This window comes from Cryptomeria japonica, chromosome 6 (assembly GCF_030272615.1).
Source record: "Cryptomeria japonica chromosome 6, Sugi_1.0, whole genome shotgun sequence".
Classification (NCBI taxonomy): domain Eukaryota; kingdom Viridiplantae; phylum Streptophyta; class Pinopsida; order Cupressales; family Cupressaceae; genus Cryptomeria; species Cryptomeria japonica.
Window position 1 is genome coordinate 588982913 of NC_081410.1, and position 24932 is coordinate 589007844.

Below are 24932 nucleotides of genomic sequence, written 5' to 3' on the forward strand. Positions count from 1 at the left end.
AATCCACTCAGCAACTGAGTGTGTTGATGGGTGTTTTATGACCACACCAACACAAATAAAGTTTCCAATGGTCACTCTACCCTCTTTTGAGCAAAGACCCCTTGTATGCTAAGATTGTGAAGATCATAGAGGCAACTCCAAGATTCCTACTGCAAACTTGCGACTTTATGTTGGATATGAGCTCGTTTGGCTTTATGTTTGCTGGTAATCCAAGAAGGACTTACGTGCAGTGAAGAAGACTTGAACGAATTTGTATTTCAAGGAAATTTTGCGAATGGTTTGGCAATGATAAGTGCGTTTTTAGAACTTTTCTCAATAAAATGCGGAAAGTAAATAGGAAAGGGTTGAGAAATTCTATTCTAAACCTAAGGACAATGATTTCAATGGATAGCTTTTGATGGAAAAACTCTAAATAAACCAGGTTCTGCTTTGCCAAGATCAACTACAACTAAGCTAGGATCGATGCAATCTTCCAAGGGTTATGCAAGAGATTTTCATATCACAATGAACACCATCATAATGAACAATGAGCATTAATGATTAAAGTTAGGCATCCATAAATGGGGAGCTCAGGCCAACTTTACACTGCAAATAGAAATCATCTAAGTGCAAAAAGTATGAGCTATAAAGATTCATCAAACACCATCACATTCTCAATTAAAATCAAAGTGCTTCATCTAACAACTTGAAACAAATCTAATCTAAGTGAGGAAGAGAAACCATGCGACTTCAAAATAACTAAAGTAGTCACCAAAATCAATGAATCAATCTTATTATCTTGACAACTTATAGCAATAATTTCTTACAAATTCTCCCTCTTTTACAAATGAAGGGGTGAACCCCTTTTATAGGCCCCAAAATGAAAATGAATGGCCTAGATTACAATGAGATCAATGGCTAAGATTTGCCCATGCAAAACCCTAATTAGGGTTTGACCAAGAATGACCATATGTGGTGCCGAGTAGTGGGCATGGTCATAAGTAAGGAATCACACCCATTTGCATTTAATAACCCATCACTCCCAAATAAGGCATCCACTTTGCATTAAATGACCCACTACTCCATCATGCATTTAATAGATTCTTGACCAAAATAGGGACGACCATTATCTGCCTACCTGATGGCAAATGCAATGAATCTAGTCATGATGGCCTCGAGCTCTCTTATGGAGACACTTGATGCAGTCTCCAACTTGTATTCCAACATAGCAGTATCCTTTTCACACTTGGAGAAAAACTTCTCCCATCTTGGCATAGTCTCTTGGGCCTTCCGCATTATGCTTGAGAACAAGGAAACATTCTCAAGATGTTCCTTCGAGAAGGATTCCACGAAGAAGAATTCATGTAGTCTATCCTTTAGGTTGTCCACTGTCAGCTCTTTGTCAGTTAGTCTTTTTGCAAACAATGCCTCAATAGTATTGAGGATTTCCTCTTGAATTTTCTTGACTGCTGTCCTCAATAGAGCTAACTCCATATTAGATCTTTCGAAGAATTTCTTCCCAGTACTTACATCATAGAACCACTGAGGGAAGTCGTATGCTTCATTTTCTTTGATGACTTCTCCATCTATCAACACCTGCCTGGGAATCTCCATTAGTGCCTCAAGACGTGGAATAGTCAAGTCTTGATAGATGTGTATCCTCCCATGAATTGTCCACGCTTTCCAATCTGCCAAGGACAGCTAGGATCCTCCAGTAGAACTGAGCCAAGTCTTCAATGAATTTGCAAGCTGTAGTGAAGACATTCTCTACCAATTCCTTAGAACACTGGGCAAATTTCCTTATCTCTTCAAGTCCATCCATTGATTCCTTTGGGAGAGAAGAGGGAGGAACAAAAGTCTAATCTTCCTCTCCGAACGGACGCATTAAGCGTCATACATATTCACATAAGGCTTTGTTCTCTCTCTTCAACTTCCTATTTTTCTTTTCTTGTTTCTTCATCTGTTCTTTCAGTGCTAGGGAAGATTCATCAAATTCTTCTATCACTTGTCCCCTGGTAGCACACCACAGGTCAATTGCTGTAATATCATACTCATTAGGAGTGATTTCATTTATATCCTTGTCAACCCTGGCACAACCACATGCAAAGTCGTGGATCTTGATTCATCTCTCGTAACCTTAGGGAATTTCTTTGCCACCCTCTTTTCTGTTGGCTTGTTTATCTGGTTTAGAAATTCTTCATTCTCAAGTGTAGGATCCATTTCTTCCTTTGGCTCTTTTGTCATTCTTTCTTTTATTCAATCTGGAGCGAGTGCCTGCTGATTCTGTATCTCAAGCTGTTCTTGTTCCCTTGTTACTTCTTTGAAGGCTCTTAAATCTCCCATTGTTGGTTCTTTGAAACAATCCCGAACATGTTGTTCTCTATCTAGAGGAAGTTCTTGTTCTTCATTTCTTTTCTAAACAGGCCTTCGGAAAGCATTGGCACTGAGTATGTCTTGTGCCTGCAGAATGTCTTGGACTTTGTCTTAGAGTTGACTTCTTACAACTTCTCCTATGAAGATATCAACTTCATGTACGCTTGGGGAGCTATCAGGTGATAGCGTCTCTTCTAACCTTTGTCTCTTCTGTTGTAGTTCCTCCCTTGGAACCTCTTGCCTTTTCCTTGCTTGTGAATTCCCAGGAACACTTTTCTCCTTTCCACGTTCTGTCCTTTCCTAAGGAATTGCTTCTTCTCTGGCTTGAGCTCCTGATGACCCTTTAGTGGCCTTATCTTGGGATTCCAAGTCTCCCATCAAACTGCAAGTCAGGCGTGCGTTCTTTGCCTTCAACTTATTGATATGACATTCAACCCAGTGCCTTGTGAATTTCATAACTGGCCGGCTTAAGATATCCAGATCATCAATTTTTGGTTCTAACTAGTTAGGAGCTTGGATTGGCTTATCTTTTTCTTTTTCATAATTCGGGTGAACTGTGTTCCCATCTTCTTCTATTTGATTAGACACTTGGAAGATTTCACACATTCTTATCAACTTAAGAGGCAATCTGGAAAACATTATTCTTCTTCTGATCTCGTAATCGTCCTTGGCGTTAGCCTAATAATCCTCTAGCTGCATCCTATGCCTGTGCCTCATGCCAGCCACCATTCTTATTTTATCATATGGATCGAAATCCGATCTTGCGGTGTGAGGTGCGAGGTGGTAGAATAGCAGTTCATTTACTGACCTCTTTGCTGTGCCCAATGATGGGCACTATTCCTCATAATCTCCCATGACAATCGGAAATTCGAGCCCACCCTTTATTTTCTTCTTCTAAATCTTGTTATAGGTAGTTAGCAGTCTTGTTACTTCCAACAACACCATTTTATTTGTTGGATATCTTGGGAGCCTATAGGGTTGGGTGGAGAATCCTTGGACTTGAATGTAGGTAAATCTTGGAAAATGAATGTACCAAGCCCCATACTTCTTTATCAACTTCCTCGCTTCTTGTGACAACCTTGTGTGAACATCTCCTTGTAAAGATCTAGCAATGTCAATGGTGAAGGTGTCACTTGTTTTCTTGAAAGTAGTGCTATACAGGTGCAATTGTGGATAGCACTCGTAGACTTTGTTGCAAATGTGAAGTTGATTGATGTTTCAGTATGGTTGTCATTTATGTCAGCATATTGATTCTGTCTCAATATTTACTTTTTGCTTTGGATGTTTTGACTTATTGCAGATATATTCATATGATATGTTAGCATGTTGTTGGATATTGTCTTGAGATTCTTCTCTCATGTTTTGGTGATCCAGAAAGGTTTCTCCGGAAATCTATGCTGTGCTGAAGATGTTTCTTTGACAGAGTTTGCAGAGCTCCCTTCAATTCTCTTGTTTCGTTTCTGGATTTATGCTTTTAATGCATGTATCTTTGTTATTCTTACCTAGTTAGGTTAACCCCAGATGCTCTATCTTCTTGGTCCGGTGATTGTGGCATTGTGTTGTGGTCCACTTTTCATTCCTTTCCATCGCAGGAATGCTTAGTGAAGGCCTATTTTTGAATTATGTTTTATTATCTCCTTGGCCAACTTGAAAAATCTATTTTGGAGATCAGTATATATAAAAAATGATTGTAATGAAGTATACATAGAAAGATTAGAAGGAAGTTGATTGTAAAAGGAAGATCTATCTTTGGTGATGCAAAGTGGTTGATCAATAAGAATAATAACTCTAATTGAAGTCTCAATCCGAAGTTTGAACATTCATTTGGTAAAGTCACTATTTCCATAGCTAGTGTTCATTTGATTGTCAACCCAGGGACGTAGTACTTGAAATGGGTCTGCACTATATATGCACTGAGTTCCTATAACAGCTATTCTGCATTACTGCAACAACTAACAATATGCGGAAAAAGGTAAAAGACTACATGAAGAATTCTGCATAAATTCTTAAAGGCAATGCTGGATAAATTCAATATAGATAAACAAGAATTACTCTGTTCTGGTTTGGCTGCAGGAACAATCAATGGATCTGTTTCCAGTGGCTACAGGGACAGTCAATGCCAGAACTTCTATTGCTGCTAAAGAAAGAAAACTAATTTTAACAAACACACAGGATCACTCACCAAGTGGGCCCCCTTGGATGAGTGATACCAGGCTTCCCGAAAAACAACTCTTAATAGATCAGAATAACATAACTTTTATTCATCCTTTTCTGAAAGTGATTACATAGTTTTAAAAAGAAACTCAAGAATGACTATCAAAAATTCTCTGCTCTATTCTTCTCTTTTTTCTGTCTTACCCTTGAGAAGAAGAAGAGCTCTTTATTAAAAAGAAATTAACTACAAAAGACCACACAAATCACGCCCAGAAGAAAAGGCGGATGATTGATTGATAAAGAAGATAACTGGAGCTATGCTGCAGGAAACGTGGATCTTAACCGCACCACAGTCTTTACATGCTGCGGCGGTATTTGCAAATTCAATGCCCACTAAAGTTAGACATTGGTAATGTCGCTTGACTGCTCGCTTACGCCGTACCTTGCGCTTGCTCAGGTCCTCTATAGTTTGATCTTTAGTTATCTCATACGTATCCTTTCCTTCATCAGGCGCGATAGGAGAACATCCACCGTGGTATCATTTATTACCTGCACTACAACAGAAATAACATACAAGGACATACATACACATTTTATTTAATTAACACATCTATTAATTCACATATGATATTACCCTAAATAATCTGCATGGCTACAGGAATAAATCACATGGTTGCAGGAATAAATGACTTGGCTGCAGGAATAGACTGGCAAAGGTAGAACATGAATTAATAAGTTCAAGCTTAACATATGGAATACATATAGTCAACTTCCAATACCTTACTACTACTATGCAAACCAAAAGATAACAAAAACTCAAGAGTTTTGAGGAAAAAATATAACAAAGTATCAACTCATCAGCCAACTTGAAAAATCTATTTTGGAGATCAGTATATATAAAGAATGATTGTAATGAAATATAAATAGAAGGATTAGAAGGAAGTTGATTGTAAAAGGAAGATCTATCTTTGGTGATGCAAAGTGGTTGATTAGTGTGGTTGTTTGCTGATGTTGTTTGGTATCGGTGGCAATGAGCCTAAGGTTTCTTCCAACATTGGAGCAGAGTGGCAGTTGTGCCTTTGTGGTGGATTCTTTTTTTCTTCCTCTCGCCAGTGAACCCTCCTTTTCTGGCGGTTTTAGCCGGGTAGTGAGGCCACTTGTAGTGAGTAATTATGGTAAATCATCTTAACCGGTGTCATCCTAACAGGTGTTTTTATTTTTGAGAACTAACATTCTCTGTGGTTTTCCCTTCTTGGGTTTTCCACGTCATATTTGGTGTCTCTTGTGTGTGCTCTTTCATGTTTTATTTGTTCATGATTAAATAATCTGAAATTGAAATTGCCGGATCTGTTTCTATGGAAAAGTAATATAAGTTTTAATTTACAACCGATTCACACCTTTCTGTTGTCTGGAACATTCAACAATTGGTATCAGAGCTTTGGTTCCTAGAAAGTGAGACTAACCGCTCGAGGAGATCCGATGGCACATAAATTAACTATCCCCACCTTTGAAGGATACGAGTATATTTGATTTCTCTAAGTTACAAGACTTGGAAGGCTGTGGAGACAAATTATTCAGCACCAACAAATGGACCTAGTACATCGGATGAGATTGTAATGAAGAAAATGAGCAAGCAAGGTATGCTATCTTTAGTGCTTTATCTAAAACTGTATTGGTGAAGATTGTTGCTTTAGACACTGCTTATGAAGTTTGGGAAAGATTGAAAAGTATTTATGAAGGAAATGAAAGAGTCAAGCTATCTAACATGTAGACTGCTAAGGGCACTTATGAGAATTTGAGAATGGAAGAAGGTGAAGGAGTTGTGAGCTATTTTCAAAAGGTTGACAATGCTGTAAATGAGATCAAAGATCTTGGTGGTGTCTTGGATGAGAAGGATGTGATGCATAAGATCATGAGAACTTTACCAGAGAGTTACAGTGACAAGATTTCAGCTATTGAGGAGACCTATGATCCAACAAAATTCACTAGAGAATAGTTGTTTAGCATCTTGACTGCATTTGAGATGAGGAAGTTTGGTAGAAACAAAGCAAAATTAGAAATGGCCTTTAAAGCATCGAAAGCTGCAAATGAAGATTCATATGATGAGAGCCTGGATGAGATGGAAGCAAACTTTGTGAGGAAACCAAAGAGAGGAACCGACAAGTATAAAGGTATGTTACCTCTTAAATGTTTTAAATGTGGAAAGATTGGTCATTATGCATCTAGATGTCCAGAAAGAGGATCAAAACAAAAGTTTAAGGATAGCAAAGGAAAATTCAATAAGAAAGCCTACTATGTTAGAGATGATGTAGACATTTCAAATGATGAGTCAAATTATGAAGATGGTGATTGTTTGTTCATGGTAGAGAAAGATGGACCTAAATCTAATAACTCTAAGATTGTTGAGACTGTTGCTTTAGCATTGCATGTTAGGAGAGATAGAAATGAATGGTTGATTGATAGTAGATATTCAGATCATATGACTGGTGACAAAAGTAAGTTTGTAAAGCTTGAGAAATATGATGGTGGTTCTGTTAGATTTGGAGATGATCATACTGCTCAAATTGTTGGAATTGGTTCTATTACCTTTGATGGAAAGCATAACACTGACAATGTTTACTATGTAAAAAGATTGCATCATAATCTCTTGAGTGTTGGACAAATGTGCGAAAATAGTTATAACGTTGTCTTTCAAGATGGTGGCTGTGAGATCCATAAGAGATCCAAAACTGTTATTGGTGCGGGGCAAAAGACTGGTGGAAACATGTATCAATTGGAAGCTGCTACAGTACATTGTTTATTATCACAAATCAATGAGAGTTACTTCTGGCATCGGAGGATGTGTCATATCAATTTTGACAATTTGGTGAAGATCAATATGATAAAAGCTGTGAGAGATTTACCAAGACTGACTAAACCGAATAACAGTATTTGCAAAGTTTGTCAAGTGGGAAAGCAGACAAAAGGAACATTCAAAGGAAAGGAACAATCATCTACCGGATTGTTGGATTTGATGCATAGACCTATATGGTCCGACTAGAACGAGGAGTTTGAAGGTGAGAGGTATTTCATGCTCTTAATTGATGATCATTCTAGAATGACTTGGGTTGCATTTCGAAGAGAAAAGTTAGAAGCATTAGAGAAGTTCAAGATATTTAAAGGTAGAATTGAGAATGAAGTTGATAGAGAATTAAGTGTCTAAGATTTGATAGAGGATAATTTATTTATGATGAATTTGATACTTTTTGCGAGAAATATGGAATTAGAAGGCATTTATTAGCTCCTAGGACAACTCAGCAGAATGACATAGTTGAAAGGATGAAGAGGACTATTCAAGAGGCGACAAGAACTATGATCTAGGAAGTAAATCTATCAGAAGTTTACTGGAGAGAATCTATACACGTTGTGTATAACCTTAACAGAGTTGTATTCAGAAAGAAATTTGGGAAGACATCATATGAGTTATGGTATGGAAGGATCCCATCTGTGAAGTAGTTCAAAGTTTTTGGAAGTACATGTTATATCTGGAGAGATGAAGGAAATCTTGGAAAGTTTGATAGCAGAGCAGATGAAGGTATATTTCTTGGTTATTCTACAAAAAACAAAGCTTACAGATGTTATAACAAGAGGTTGAATAAAATTGTTGAAAGTGCAAATGTGAAGGTTGATGAGAACATTTCAAAAGAAGCTGTTATTCAAGCAGGGTATGAATTTGATGAAGGAGAAGAGAAGAACAGAGATGAAGATAAGCAAAAAGAAACTCAGGTTGCTTCGGCAACTATATCAAAAACCCCAAGGTATGTGCAGAAAAATCATTCTGAGAATCAAATCATTGGAGATAAAAACAGAGGAGTCATTACAAGAAGCAAAGCTGCTGAAGAGCAAGTTCTTTTTGTGTTTACTTTCTGAGTCCGAACTGAAGACAATTGAAGAAGCCTGCAAAGTTTAGAATTGGATGAAAGCAATGAAGGAAGAGCTAGATGAAATTGAGAAAAATCAGACTTGGGAATTGGTACCTAGACCGGTAGATAAGAATGATATTAGAACAAAGTGGGTGTTTCGGAATAAACTGGATGAAGATGGTTAGGTTGCAAGAAACAAAGCAAGATTGGTATGCAAAGGTTACAGACAAGTTGAAGGAATTGATTTTGAAGAAACTTATGCTCTTGTTGCTAGAATGGAGGCTATTTGGATGTTTTTGGCTTTTGTAGGATATAAGGATTTCAAAGTCTATCAAATGGATGTGAAGTCAGCATTTTTGAATGGAGAATTGAAAGAAGTCTACATCGAACAACTTGAAGGATTCAAGTTATCAGATGATTCAAATGTTGTTTGCAGTTTGAGGAAGGCACTGCATGGATTGAAGCAAGCACCTAGAGCTTGGTATGGAAGGTTAGATAAATATATATATTGAATCAAGGTTGTAAAAAAGGGTGTGCTGACAACAATCTCTACTTTAGAGTTGAATCAAGTTAGATCTTAATTGTTGTTGTATATGTGGATGACATAATCTTTTGTGGCAATGATGATATGTGCAAGGAATTTGCTAGTGAAATGTAGGAGTTTGAAATGTCTATGGTTGGTGCGTTGAATTTCTTTCTTGGATTGCAAGTAAATCAGAATAGTAAAGACATTTTCATTTCTCAATCAAAATATGTTAAAGAATTGTTGAAGAAGTTTGGACTGGAGAATTCCAAACCGGTATGTAGTCCCATGACTACTGGATGCAAGTTGACTAATGATGATAAATCTCCTAAGACTGATGCAAGCAAGTACATATCAATGATTGGAGGATTGTTATATTTGACTGCTACAGGACCGGATATCATGTATGCTGTTTGTCTTGCAGCCAGATTTTAGTAGGAACCGAAAGTCACATGTTGCAGTAAAGAGGATATTTAGATACTTGAAAGGAACAAAAGATTTAGGACTGTGGTATCCCAAAAGATCAGACTTTACTCTGAAAGTTTATGCTGGTGCAAATTGGGTAGGAAGTATTGATGACATGAAAAGTACAAGTGGTGGAGCATTTTTCCTTGGCTCCCGGTTAGTGGCATGGCTAAGTAAGAAGCAAGATTCTGTATCTTTATAAACTGCAAAAGCTGAATACATTGCAGCTGCTTCATGCTGCGCTCAGGTATTTTGGATGAAATAAACATTGAAGGACATTGACGTATTGTTTGATGAGCCTATCTCAATCATGTGTGATAATACAAGTACAATCAATATCTCTAAGAACTCGGTTTTGCATTCTAGAACAAAGCATATTTCTATTCGGTATTATTTCTTGAGAGAAAAAGAAATCGGACAATGAAGTGAAACTTGAATATGTACCTACCAAAGAGCAAGTTTCAGATATCTTTACAAAGGTGTTGTGCAAAGATACTTTTGAGTATCTCTGGCAGTTGTTAGGGTCATTCCCCTTCCTAGTTTGAACTAAGTGCATTTGATAGTGCATTAGTCCAAGATAATTTATGCATATTTCTGTCTAGGCTAATGTTTGGGGCTTCCTCTTAGGGGGAGCAGTGTGGTTTCTGAGTTGTGTTGTTATTTACCTTTGTCCTTGATGTCAAAGGAAGAGAAATTTGAGAAGTTTATGCTTGAGAAGTTTGTGCTTGAGAAGTTCGGAGAAGTTTGGAAGGTTTTTCTTTCTAAGGGGGAGAAGTGGTTTTTTGAAAAGTTTTGTTGAGCATATTGTTGGAGAAATTGTTTGTCATTGATGAATGTTGCCATCAATGACAAAGGGGGAGATTGTTACAAATGTGAAGTTGATTGATGTTTCAGTATGGTTGTCATTGATGTCAACGTATCGATTCTGTCTCAGTATTTGGTTTTTGTTCAGGATGTTTTGACTTATTGTAGATATATTCATGATATGGTAGCGCGTTCTTGGATATTGTCTTGAGATTCTTCTCTCATGTTTTGGTGATCCAGAAAGGTTTGTCTGAAAGTCTATGCTGTGTTAATGATGTTTGTCTGATAGAGTTTGCAGAGCTCCGCATCTTCAATTCTCTTGTTACGTTTTTGGATTTATGCTTTTAATGCATGTATCTTTGTTATTCTGATTTGACACGTGTTGTGGTGCTCCAGAATTGTTCTTACTTGGTCCGGTTAACCTCAGATGCTCTATGTTTTTGGTCTGGGGGTTGCGGCATTTTGATAATGTATTGTTGCATTGTGGTGTGGTCCACTTTTCGTTCCTTTCCACTACGGGAATGCTTAGTGAAGACCTATTTTTGAATTATGTTTTATTATGTTCTTGGCCAACTTGAAAAATCTATTTTGGAGATTAGTATATATAAAGAATGTTGTAATGAAATACACATAGAAGGATTAGTAGAAGGAAGTTGATTGTAAAAGGAATATTTATCTCTAGTGATGCAAAGTGGTTGATTAGTGTGGTTGTTTGTTGATGCTGTTTGGTATCGGTGGCAGTGAGTGTAAGGTTTCTTCCTGAGTGGCAGTTGTGCCTTTGTGGTGGATTCTTTCTTTCTTCCTCTGGGTAGTGAGCCTTCCTTTTTCTGGTGGTTTTGGCCGGGCAGCAAGCCTACTTGCAGTGAGTAATTTTGGCAGTGAGCCATCTTGTAAAAATCACTTAATCGGTGTCACCTTAACAAGTGTTTTTATTCTGAGAACCAACATTCTCTGTGGTTTTTCCCTCCTTGGGGTTTCCATGTCATATCTGGTGTCTCTTGTGTGTGCTCTTTCATGTTTTATCTTTTCATGGTTAAGTAATCTGAAATTAAAATTGTCGGATTTGTTTTTGTGGAAAAGTAATATAAGTTTTAATTTACAACTGATTCATCCACCTCTCAGTTGTCTAGAACATTCAACAAACTTTCAATTGTCCTGGATCGCATTCCATGGGTCCTTTGCTTGATAATCCATTGAACTTACCCATTCTAGCCAACGTGTAAACAATATATGAGCTCATGTAGAAGGATTGGGAGTGCTTCAAATTCCTTAGCTGTTCGTCTAGGTTGTTGCTAATTATTCTCGCCCAATGCACCATCTTTATGGCATCCATCACTTCTTCAATGAAGTAGAACATCCAAGACTTGAAGATGTATACCTGTGGACATTCCATAATCCGGCTCATCATCAGCACAAGATCACCATATTCTTGTTTGAAGTCCATGCCGGTGAGCTGCTTGGGCATCTTTGAATGGTGTGGCTTTGGCTTTTGCATCCACTTTTTGTTGATGATTCCAGCACATCTCTCAATGCCAAAATCATAAATCAAAGTCGCTCTTTCCTTGGTCTTGAACATCATGGATTGGAATGCGATAATCCCAAAAGCTTCACTAATTGCCTCAGTGGTGAGATTTACCAAGAGTCTACCATAAGGCGCCATAATTGCTCTTCTCTCAGCGTCATAATGTTTTGCACATTCCACGATTAGCTTTGAACTATCTTCTTGGCGGTAGCTGATGGAGGATGTCCGCCCTGACCAAATGCTCTCTTTTTGGATTCTTCCAACTTGAATATTCCCAAGTTGGTGTCGCTGACTTCTCTCCACTTTGAAATAATCTTTGACTCGGGGAGGAATTCTCTCTGTTTGTTCTTGATTTGTGTCTGCCTGGAAGTGTTGGCCACCTTGCTTGACTCTGCCATTCTTGGAATAAATAAAAACCTTTAAAGGAAAATGAACTTCTGGATGATGAAAAACCACGCCCAAGATGCTCTTCACTTTTTGCTCTTGCTTGAATTTTTAGAAATGCGATGTGAAGAATGAAGTCTTAAACCTTGTTTAAATAAGAAGTTTGGTCACCAGGCTGCTAAGTTGGCATTGAGACAAATTTGGCAACTGTATTAATTCATTCCAGTCACACTTCATGTTTCTATAATTAGGGGGAGATGACTTGTCGTTCCGGTGGACCTCGCTCGTCATACTTGACTTCAAAAATAGGAACTTCCTTAATGTCTTGAGTTATGCTTCACTAATGCGAAATATTCCATTTTTCATGTTACCAACTTGCATTTCACAAGATTCTTTCTATCTTGGGCGGATATGAAATATCATGAAGGATTTTCTCTTTAGTGTTGGCACCAATTCCATGGTGGAAGACTTCTTGCTATGGCACATATTCGGTGTCTTGAGAGATTTTTCCATGCCTTAACAAAATTTCATGGCTATGTAACCAAAGCAACTGAGCTAAGAGCAAAACTCAAGATTTGTGGCATTGACAATAAGGATGCACAGTTGGTCTACAATTTGTTGGACAAGCTTCCATTAGAGTATGCAACTTTTGTTTCCAGTTTTTAAACCCATCGGTTGACTTCAAGTACTTCATTCACTACACCATCATTTGACGCATTCACAAAAATGTTAATGCTTGAGCAAGCAAAGTTGATCAACATGGGGATTCTTAAGTCTTCAAAGTCAAAAGCTTTGGTGGCTAATCAAGGGAATCAAAGGAATCAAGGCAAAGGCAAGAACCAAAAGCAATCTAAACCAAAGCCACACTAGAGCACATCATCCTCTCCCCAACAAGGCAATTCCTCCTCTTCTTCCAAGAAGGAAAATTCAACCAAGAAGGAGAAACCAACTTGTTCATATTGCAAGAAAGTTGGTCATGATGAGCATTGTTGCCACTCTAAGAAAATTGATGAGTTGACAAACATCATCAAGAAGAACAACATCAATTTGCCATCCACCTAAGAAGAAGGGTTCATCTCCTTCCACTTCCTCACAGTCAAAAGGAAAAGGGCAAGCATTTGTGGCAACTATAGGTTCTTCTGAATAGTGGATACTTGACTCGGGTGCCTCTCACAACATGGGTTCTACGAGGGAACAATTTTCTTTATTGGAGCCATCCAAGGTACCTCACATTTTCATAGGTGATGGTACTCAAGTGGAAGTTGAAGGGAAAGGTTCAGTTGACATGGATGATGGAACATTTGAGAATGTTCTCTATGTTCCTAACTTGAGCACCAACTTGTTGATGTGTTTTTTATGCACTATGCAACATAGAATAAAATACCAAAGGTACTCTATTCTCTCTTGATCAAAATCTTCTTGGATGCTAAATTATGTGATCAACCGAGACGACTCCAAGGTTTCTATTGTCATTTCTTGACGTATGGATAGATCAATGGTTGATTTGATTTTGCTGGAATCACAAGGGGACTTATGTTGAATCTTGAATTCTTGAATGTTGCTGGAAGGTGGAATTTACTTAAATTAAAGAAATAGCAAAAAGGGTAAAGGATTTAGGAAGCTATTCTAATCCTAGGAATGTAATAGCAACGCACAATCTTTGATGAAACTCAACTAAGCTTTGCTTTGACATGTAGCAAACATCTCAACAAGGCTAGTGCTATCTTCTAGGGATAGCTTTATGATTTTCAAATCACTACCATGAGCATAGACACCATCAAGATGATGCATCTCAATGAAGAAGTAGCAATTGAAGTTAAGCTTGGCTAAGATGGATCTAGTTGACTACGCAAGGCACTTTACAATTAGCAAGGTGTTAGTAGTATGGATGTACGGATTTCACTATTGATCATGCACAAATTTCTTCCATAAATCTAAACAACATGAAAATAAACGAGAAGTAGAGACCATGCAACATGTTTAATTAACATAGAGAGTTCACCATAACTTCAATGAAAACAATATGTTTCTTACAACAAGATCTTGGCAACAATCTATACCTTCTCCTACTCTATCGTAATTTCTAACTATTGATTGCTTCTATTACTAACTATTCACTAACTATTTTCTCCATTAGTCTACTCTTGTTAACCTTTACGAATGAGAGATTTGAGCCTTTTATAGATAACTCTTTACAATGAATGGCTCAGATTGATTCACAATCAATGGCCAAGATTACAAGGTGGAAACCCTAATTAGGGTTTGTTACGACAACTCCCTCTGGCCAATGAGAAAATTACATTTAGGTCCAATATTGAATGTGAACCAATAGAAGATGAGGTTAGGTATCTTGAATTTTGTGCCTCCATGGGTGAGTCAGGTACGTTGCATCTGGAATCCTCCAATTGGTCAGTGATGAAAAGGATGACACCTCAATTTGCATTGTAGATCATTACAAGAAAAGTTTGTGATGGAAGTAGGCTCAATACCTCACCACAAGCTAGTGTTGATGCCTCATGCACTATCTCTTGATACTCAACATCTCTAAGCTTGCCCAATGTGATGATGATGGTGGGAAGCATCGTCATGGTCATGTCAATCCTCTATCTTTGCTTGTTTATCTTGCCTTGATTAACTAGACTTGATCAACTCGTCTCACTGCTAGTTGTCTTCTTGATGATGTTCAATGTAGACTATGTGATGCTTCCTTGAACCTATCCTTAAAGTTTTGAAATCTCTCCCCTTTGTGTGTTGTTGATGAATCATCCATCCACCATCTTGCATTACTTGAACCTCGGCTCTAAGTGGTGAAACTCGCTCTTGATGTAGCCTTGACCTATCATCGTCTTGTGATATTGTAGTTACAACTTCCTTTCTTGCCTTATCAACTTGGTGGATCATTGGAGTTCTTGATCATGATTCCATTCCCTAGCAAGCTCATTGCAACCCTTGTGTGGATCTCCTTGTTGACTTGGCTCGAATGTGTCAACGTTGGAATACCATCCTTGGAGTGCTATTCTGATCTCCCTACAATTAGGCCTGCCCCTTCGATTTCCCCCTTTGTCACCTTCAAAACAAACAAGAGGGCATCAAACACATATAACATAAACTTAATTTTACTTACCTTGCATCTCTCTATGCTCTGATTTTGTCTGATTAAATGATGTCTTAAGGTCTGATTCTGCTTACTTCATGTTTGTTTTTATGTTTGCTACAGGTCTGATCATGGGAATTCGCTCAAACATGCTGTTGTTGCCCTCAACGAATGGATGAATCAAACCTCTTTCTTAGGCTCAAACCTTCTTAATCAAGATCGCACCTCTTTGATGTGGAATTTGATCAATGAAATGATTAAAAATCATCTTCCTTAATAGACTTTGCACTGCTGTAGGTTCTTAATCAGATTTGCTTAGCAACTTGCATTGAATGATGTTTGATTGACATAGGACACTACCTCTTATAGGCGCTAATGTGTGGAAGTGTGTCTCTTCATGCATAGCCGACTTGACCCTTGCAATGGAACATTTTATCTTCTACTTGATGCGCATGATCATTATGTTCTTATTGGTCGACTTTCCCTTGAGTGCTTCATCCTCTTCCTTGGTGGCATTTTTAGGTAGGCTTGCAAAACTTAGTATGTCGACATTTCTATTTCCCAACTCACACTTAGGCCCAGTCTTGCCCCTCACTTGCACAAATAATTTTGGTATGGTGGGATTTTAAGGTCCTTGTGCACAATTTGACTGTCCCGATTGGATTTTTTATGTTGTTTGCACAAAAGGATCGACATCTTGAGGCTTGGATGCACAACTTGGTGCTTGGGTGGAATTTCATCATGTGCTTCCCAAGAGGATGTCGGCACTTAACCTCTCCTTTGCACAAACATATTCGGCTTTTGGAGGTCTGTTTGCACAAAATGACCTTGGTGGAATTTCAACATTTGACCTTGCCATTTCGGATTTTCAGCTTCCTCTTGCACAATGAAATTGGCATTTTAAGAGTCTCCTTTGCACAAATTGATCAAGCTGGGCAGATTTTGAGGCCTCTTGTACAAGAAAATTTCAGCTTTTTGGCCTCCTCATGCACAAAATTACCTTGCTAAGCTGGATTTTAATGTTTGTGTGCACAATTTGATTAAGTCTTGATTGAATTTTTATATGTTGTTTGCACAATTGGATCGACATTTTGAGACTTGTATGCACAACTATTCACTTAGGCAGAATTATGCCTCTTGCCTACACAAAGACCTCTTGCTTAGCAAGCCACTATCAAGATCATGCCTTGAGCAAAACCTGTGCCCTAGTCAATTTTTGAACCTTCAAAATCTTGGCAAGTTCAATATTTTCACCTCTTCATCACTTGGATACTCTTCATCCTTGGAAGTGATCTTGTCCACTATTCTCAAACTTATCTTCTGACAACCTAAAACCTTAGGGTCCACCTCATGTATGCAAGTGAGAGCTTGATGACTTGATCACCTATAATAACTTAATAGCACAAATTTCAATCCGATAGAGCCAACCTCTTCACAAGCAAGGGTTAACAACTAAGAGACTGACACTAAGCCGAGACAACTAAACTAAAGCCCTAAGCAAAGCAAAAACATGGGGGTCCCCATTTGCACTAGGGTGATGTGTGAAAACGTCACACCACAACCTTCTTTCAATCTACCAAATCATTCACTTTGGAGATGGTAAGAAAGTTGAGTTTTCACCTGATTCAGTTGTGGTCAAAGAACTTAAGGATGATGCCTAGGTTGCAGTGGGCCATACCAACCAAAACACTCGGCTTTATTCATCCTCTCACTTTGTGCCTCGCTCTCCTCCTACAACCTTGCTCACTCATTCAAATTTAGAAAGTAAGTTATGGCATGAGCGGTTTGGACATCTCAATTACCGTTATCTTCAACAACTTAGCTCCAAGGATATAGTCATAGGACTCCCTCAAATCAGCTTTTCAGATGGTGTATGTTTAGGTTGTTCCATGGGCAAGCATCCCAAAGAGAAGTTTGACAAAGGGAAGCCTTGGAGAGCTTTGGAAATTCTTCAATTGGTTCACAGTGATGTAGCAAACCCATTTCTGATGCCATCATTTAGCGAGGCTCACTATGTCCTCACTTTCATTGATGACTACTCCTGCTTCACTTGGGTCTACTTTCTTTGTCACAAGAGTGAAGTGTTTGACAAGTTTCTAGCCTTCAAGGCTCATGTTGACAAGCAATCAAGGAAGCAAGTCAAGATTCTCCGCACATACAATGGAAGGGAATATATGAACAATAGGCTTGAGGAATTTTGTACTCTTGAGGGGATTGATCTTCAACACTCAGTTGCTTATACTCCATAGCATAATGGTGTTGTAGAAAGGAAGAATAGAACTCTTAAGGAGATGGCTAGTTGCATGATTCATGCTCGTTCTCTTGGTCCAACTTTTTGGGCAAAAGCTATTAGTTGTGCCACACACGTCCAAAATTGGGTTACCCACAAGGCATTGAAAGGTATGACTCGTTTTGAGGCTTGGTGTGGTAGAAAGCCAATTGTGAAACACTTCAGAGTTTTTGGTTGTCCAACATGGGCCCGCATACCTCCACAGAAGCGCAAGGCATTGGAACCTCAGAGTAGGCCTTGCATCTTCGTGGGATATCTTGAGGGTGTCAAGGCATATAGACTTTTGGATCTAGAGACACATGAGCTATTCATTTAGAGGAGTGTTCACTTTGAGGAAAGCTCTCCTAGCTTGGCCTCTAATCTTCTTCATCCTTCCTCCATAGTGGAAAGTGATTATAGTGACTCAGATGATGATTCCTCCTCAACTTCGACTTGTAGGTTCACACCTCCGGAAGGTCCACTTATAGTTGAGGAGAGTCGTCTTCATTTGCTATACGACCTTGTTGGGCTCAACAAACTCTTCAGTTAGCAAGTACTCTTGTTGGGGATCCTTTAGACACTCGAAGGACTAGGTCACAACATCAACATCTTCTACATGCTTACATTGCTAGTGCTTTTGATCAACAATCCTTTTAGGAAGCATCAAGAGTTCTTGAGTGGGACCCAACAATAGAAGAAGACTATAGTTCCTTGATGAGGAACAACACATGGGATTTAGTTGTGCTCCCTAAGGGGAGAAAGATGGTTCAATGTAAGTGGATCTATTGGACTAAGTATGCAACGGATGGAAGTGTGGATGAGTACAAAGCTCGGCTTGTGGCAAAATGTTTCTCATAGGTTCCTAGTGTTGATTAGACAGAGACCTTTGCCCCCATAGCTAAGATGAACTCCATTCGCTTGACACTTGCTATAGTTGCAGCTCATGGTTGGGCTGTACATCAAATGGATGTGAAGAGTGCATTTCTTCACCGAGATCTTCAGGAGGAGATTTACATGGAGCAGCCGCAAGGATTCATTAAGGATTCTTTTTTGGTTTGCAGATTGAGGAAGTCTATCTATGGCCTCACACAGGCTCCTAGGGCTTGGTATGCCAAGATGGATTCCTTTCTTCTCTCAGCAGGATTCGCCAGGTGTCATTCATATCCGAATGTATACATTTTGTGACAGGATGACTCCCATTTGCTACTTGTGCTCTATGTTGATGACTTGATCATTACAAGGAGTACCTCATCCATCATTGGCAGTGTCAAATCTTCTTTGCATGATAGATTTGCTCTGACTGACTTGGGCCTTTTGTATTACTTTCTTGGGATCGAGATATCGCAATCTCTCCAGGATCACTCTTGCTTAGCCCAAGTATGATCTTGATCTTCGAGCTTGGTTCCACGTTGTTGATTGTAAGCCTGCACCAACTCCCTTTCTTTCAGGAGTCAAGCTTGAGGCTAAGTGTTCCATTCCACTTGTTGACGCCACATCGTATTGCCAGCTTGTTGGGAGTCTCATCTACTTGACTCACACATGCCTTGATATTTCTTTTGTGGTTGGCTTGGTTTCACGCTTTATGCACGAACCACATGAGCTTCATTAGAAAGCTGCCAAACACATCTTGCATTACATACAAGGTACACATCACTTTGGGATTCACTATTCAATGGGTACAAGACTTGACTTGGTTGGATATACATACTCCGATTGGGCTAGCAATCGTGATTATCGTAAGTTGACTTCAGGCTACAACTTTCATCTTGGTTAGGCCTGCAAAGTAAGAAGCAACATGCTATTGCTCTCTCTTCGACTAAGGCTAAGTATTGGGGAGTAGTTAATGCAGCTATTGAGGCTATTTGGCTTTAGCATCTTCTATCTGAGTTTGGCTTCACCACTCCACAACCCACAATCCTTCATTGTGACAATCAGAGTGTCATTCAAATCTTGAAGAATCCGGTTCAACATCAACGGACCAAGCACATTGAGATCCATATGCACTACATCAGGGAGCTGATATAGGAGTAGATGATTGATTTGTAGTATTGTCCTACAATAGAGTAGGTTACAGACATCGTCACCAAACCCTTCATTGAGAGTAAGTTTCATCAGTTGCGAGCTCTCTTGGGGTTGCGGGATATTTCATTAGGGGGGGGGGGTCAGTTGAGTTCTCCATTCTCTCTTATGAGGGGGCTTTTTCCTCACTCGAGGTTTTGTCCTTCTCATTCTTCTTTGAGAGTTCTTTTGTGTGTTCATCTCTCTTTTGGGGGTGGGAGTTTTTTCCCATTGGGTTTTCTCCTTTTCTTCATTTCTGAGAGATTGCATTGCACATGCTCATGGGTACTTAACATGGCCTAGTAGTTGGGACACATCTTGCATTGTTAGCTTGAGTCTACATTCCCCTAAGTTGCACTTAAGGGAGGGGTGTTGGTGTAATTAATTTATTTTATTTATCTCCTAGGATATAATTACATTGTAGTTAAGCTTGCTTAGGGAATTGCATAGGAGTAGTTGGAGCATTTCCACTTTAGGTGGACTTATCATTTCTTAGGATGCATAGTTATTTGTGTTGGGTGGTTGAATTCTAACTAACTCCTACCTACCCTTGGCTTTCATTTAGCCACATGCCATTATTGTGTGCTCTCTTTTCCTTTTTGCCTTGCCTATATAAGCAGGTTTATGTACATTGTTTATTCATCCAGCTATTTGCATCTTGATGAGAATACAGTTTGTTTTCTCTATTGTTCTCTCTTGTTTTTGTGCTATCCATTTGGCCTCTAGATCTTGGGTTGCTATAGTCATTTCTTACAATTTTAAACTATTTCCTTTAACCTTACTTTTAGCCTACGGAAAATAAAATAATAGGCTAAGGCTCCTAATTGACTTCTTCAAAAAAAGGGGACATGACAGCTAGTGTTGTCATGTGGTGTTGGATCATTTATAGATCACATTGGATGCTTATGGAAAAGAAGGCCTTCAGACCAAATAATCTCATTTCAATGCTGATCTAAGTGAATAAAGCACATCGCCAAGCAACATTGAAAACAACAAAGTTTTCAAGAATCAAGTGTGGAGTGGCACCCAACCTAGTAATGCTTCCTTGAGCTTCATGGGACAATACCATTGGCATAGGCATAAGCTTATAGTTAATCTTTTGTATTCGTCTTCTTCAATAGACTGTTAATAAACAACTATTCATTGATTTCTGTTTGTGAAGCTCAGGTCAAGTGCTGGACATTTCCTTGTCGAATGTTCAGGATCCATACAAGATATGTATGGTGGTGTACACGGGGTTGCTAAATTTTAATTTATGAGCAAATTCCATAAATTTTGTATTAAGTATCATAGAATCATTATTACTCATTTGAGCATCCACATTACAAACTTATTACAAATACTAGCTCCTTTCGAGCACCAAACCGGAAACAACATTTGGAAGACCATGGGTCACAACATAGAAACAACTGAAGATGTTACAATAGGAGACAATTCTACCTATCCAGTGAAAGGAATTGGGACCTGCTCAATTCAATTAAGAACAAGAGTTACATTACAATTGGAAGATGTTCTTTTTGTACCAGGTATCAAAAGGAATTTGGTCTCTGTATCAAGACTAGCTGATCAAGGATATCGTGTCACCTTCCATGATGATAAAGTTCTACTCTGGCCTAAAAATTCTAACATAAAGAATGCTATTCCTATAGGATCTAGAGATGGTAGTTTATACAAACTAAGTAATACTCAAAAACAAGCACTAAATCATGAAGTATCTAATTCTAATGAAATTTGGCATAGAAGATTAGGACATCTTCGATTTAGTTCCCTACCTTCCATAGGAAAGATCACCACAGGATTACCCAATCTAAAATCTGATCATGTTGGAACTTGTAAAGGATGCGCTCTAGGGAAGAACTCAAAAGGGTCTTTTCCATCAAGTGAACACAAATCAAAAACTGTACTAGAACTTGTCCACATTGATTTGCGTGCTTCAATGTCATTACCATCACTGGGGGGATTTTTGTATTACGTGATATTTGTTGATGACTACTCTAGGAAAACTTGGATCTATTTCATAAAACTCAAATAATCAAATGAAGTGTTATTAAAATTCAAAGAATTTAAAGCCTTAGTGGAAAATCAAATTGGGAAGAAAATAAAAACTCTAAGATCAGATAATGGGGGTGAATATATCCTTGAAAATTTTAAAGAGTTCTGCATTTCTGTTGGGATTAAGAGGGAGTGTACAGTACCTTATAATCCTCAACAAAATGGAGCTGCAGAAAGGAAAAACAAAACCATCATCGAAGCCGCTAAAGCCATGATGCATGATCAAAATCTACATATCTCATTCTGGGCTAAAGCATCAAATACAACTGTTTACATTCAAAACAGATGCCCTCATTCAATCCTAGAGAATATAACACCTGAAGAAGCCTTTACAGGGAATAAATCAGATTTAAGCCATCTAAGAATCTTTGGTTGCCACGTGTATATTCACGTTCCTAAAGAAAAGAGAACCAAACTAGAACCCTCTGGGAAGAAAGGCATATTTGTTGGCTACAGTGAAACCACTAAAGGATACAGAGTCTATATTTCAGGACGAAGATCTATTGAAATCAGTAGAGATGTCAAATTTGAAGAGGATGCTGCTTATAAACTCTCTCTAAGTGCAGAAGATGATCAAACCACAAAATCAGATGAAAATCTTACAATTGAGAATCAGAGGGAGAATAGCATAGAAGATCATGAACCTCAATCATCTAATTTTGAGAATGCTGAAAATCCTAACAACAAGAAAAGACCACTATGGGCAAGAAAGATGATTGAGGAAATAATGTGGAACCTGATGAAATCTTCAAAGAGAATAAGAAAACAAGAAGTCAGTCATGCTATGTTGCACTCATGACCAAGCTTACAAAATCTGAACCATCAAATGTTGAAGAGGCTTTAACATGTCAAGCTTGGAAAGATGCAATGATTGAGGAATACCAGTCTATCTTCAAAAATGATGTTTGGGACATTGTACCTAGACCAAAAGACAAATCAGTTGTCTCTTCAAAGTGGTTATTCAAAATCAAATATGCACCAGATGGTAGTATTGAAAAACACAAAGCCAGATTCGTTGCCAGGGTTTTTTTTTAAAAGGCTGGAATTGACTACGAAGAGACATTTGCTCCAGTTGCTCGATATACTTTTGTAAGAACCATTATTGCCATTGCAGCGTCTAAAGGGTGGAAGGTACATCAAATGGATGTAAAGATCGCATTTTTGAATGGTTTTATTGAGGAAGAAGTATATATAGAACAACCTGAAGGCTTTGCTACACACAATAGAAATCTCTATGTGTGCAGACTAAAAAAAGCCCTCTACAGCCTTAAGCAAGCTCCCAGGGCATGGTACGAAAGGATAGATAGTTATCTCTCCAAGCTAGGATATTCCAAAAATGAAGCAGATTCTAACATATAATTCAAAATATCGAATGGTGACATGTTAATACTTGTTCTCTATGTTGATGACTTGTTGATAACAGGAGAAGATCATCTCATTGCAAAATTCAAACAAGATCTGGTGGCTGAATTCGATATGAAGGATCTAGGTCTACTACACTATTTTTTGGGTCTAGAAGTATGGCAAAAAGAGAATTACATTTTCCTAAATCAAGGAAAATACACCATTGATATCTGACCAAATTTGGTATGATAGATTGTCAACCTCTATCTATTCCAATGGAAACAAATCTTCATAAGCTCAAAAGTGAAGCAGTAGATTTAGAATCTACAGATCCTACATACTATAGACAAATTATTGGATCCCTTATGTACTTGGTAAACACTCGCCTTGATATTTGTTATGCTACTAATGTGTTAAGTCAATTCATGTGCGAACCCAAGAAGATTCACCTAATGGCTGCTAAGCATATTCTGAGATACTTGCGTGGTACTATTGAACTTGGCCTGAAGTATAAAAATGTTGAGATACAACTCCAAGGGTACTCTGATTCCGATTGGGCAGGCAGTTCCATTGATCGTAAAAGTACAACGGGGTGTTGTTTTAGTCTTGGATCGGCTATGATATCCTGGTTTAGCAGAAAACAGCTAGCAGTTGCTCAGAGTTCCACTGAAGCCGAATATATGGCTGCCTCCATGGGAGCTTGTGAAGCAGTGTGGTTAAGGAAATTGCTAGTTGGACTATTTGGGAAGCCCCTGAACCCCATTGTGATTCACTGTGATAATCAAAGCTGCATCAAACTTTCTGTAAATCCAGTTTTTCACAATCGATCCAAGCATATAGAAATCCCTTACCATTACATAAGAGATATGGTAGAAAGAGATGTTATTAAATTGACCTACATCAGAACTGAAGAGCAAAGTGCCGACATATTCACCAAACCTCTTGCAAACTTGAAAGTGGAGTACTTTAGAGGTAAACTTGGTATGACTAAACTATAATTGAAATTGAGTCGTAATCATATGTAATTTGATATATTCATGAATATTTTGCATGCAATATTGCATGTATGTGTTATGTCATGAAAGGTGACGATCTTCCATGAGATGTATGTGTTAGATCACTATTGTAAGGTGACGACCTCCACAATAGCCCGATCTGTTATCAAGATTGAATACATTAAGTTGCTGTCCCGGAATGTGCCGGAAATCTTGATACTAAATTTGTTATGTTGAGTTATTGATTTGTTGTCATTAAGTGTTGTTCCGAAATGTGTCGGAAATATGATAACAATCATATCATGATTGACTACATTAATTTGCTGTCCTGGAATGTGCCGGATATCATGATACTAAAATTATTGCATTTGTGATAATGACAATTTTACAATTGTCACTAGGATCAAGGATGTTATCTGATAAGACTTCATGTAGTAGTTGTCCCAGAGTGCTGGATATTAGATAATTCATATCTCTCTAAGATATCAAAAATTTCACTAGTAAACATTACTGATTGAATGTATATGATCATGTCAAATGAATATATATATATGTGTGTGTGTGTGTGTGTGTGTGTGTTGTTTCTTAAACTTAATTCAATCCTCTTTTGCTAAGAGGGAGTGTTAAGAATGTAGCCTCATTCGGATTAAAGCAAACAACATATAGTGACTGTCGAAGTCTAAGCATCGTTAAACCTGAGCACTGTTAAGTGTTTTAATGCATAACTAAAATGGTGACTCTTGCAATACGAAGAGTCATGTTCACGTAGGTTCATGACTCTATGTGGCATAAGCCACGTAGAAGTCATGCCTCTACGTGGACATGACTTTTCACATCCATACATATACCCGACTTCGATGCTTGCTGGTGATCGATATCAATTACAGTGGAAATCTCGTGATCCAGTAAGCAATCGATAATATCAAAGATTAACTGACAGAATTTATTCATATCGAAAATCTCATCAAAATTCTGTTCTTCTATATATAATTTTCAGACTATTGTTTCTCTATC

The 24932-nt window shown here is 38.2% G+C and overlaps 1 protein-coding gene across 1 annotated transcript in view; it reads left to right on the top strand.

Annotated features, from left to right (window-relative positions):
• LOC131035663 (THO complex subunit 1) overlaps positions 1–24932 on the top strand; it is a 211484-nt gene that overhangs the window by 27692 nt on the left and 158860 nt on the right. The gene's annotated exons all lie outside the window — the stretch shown is intronic.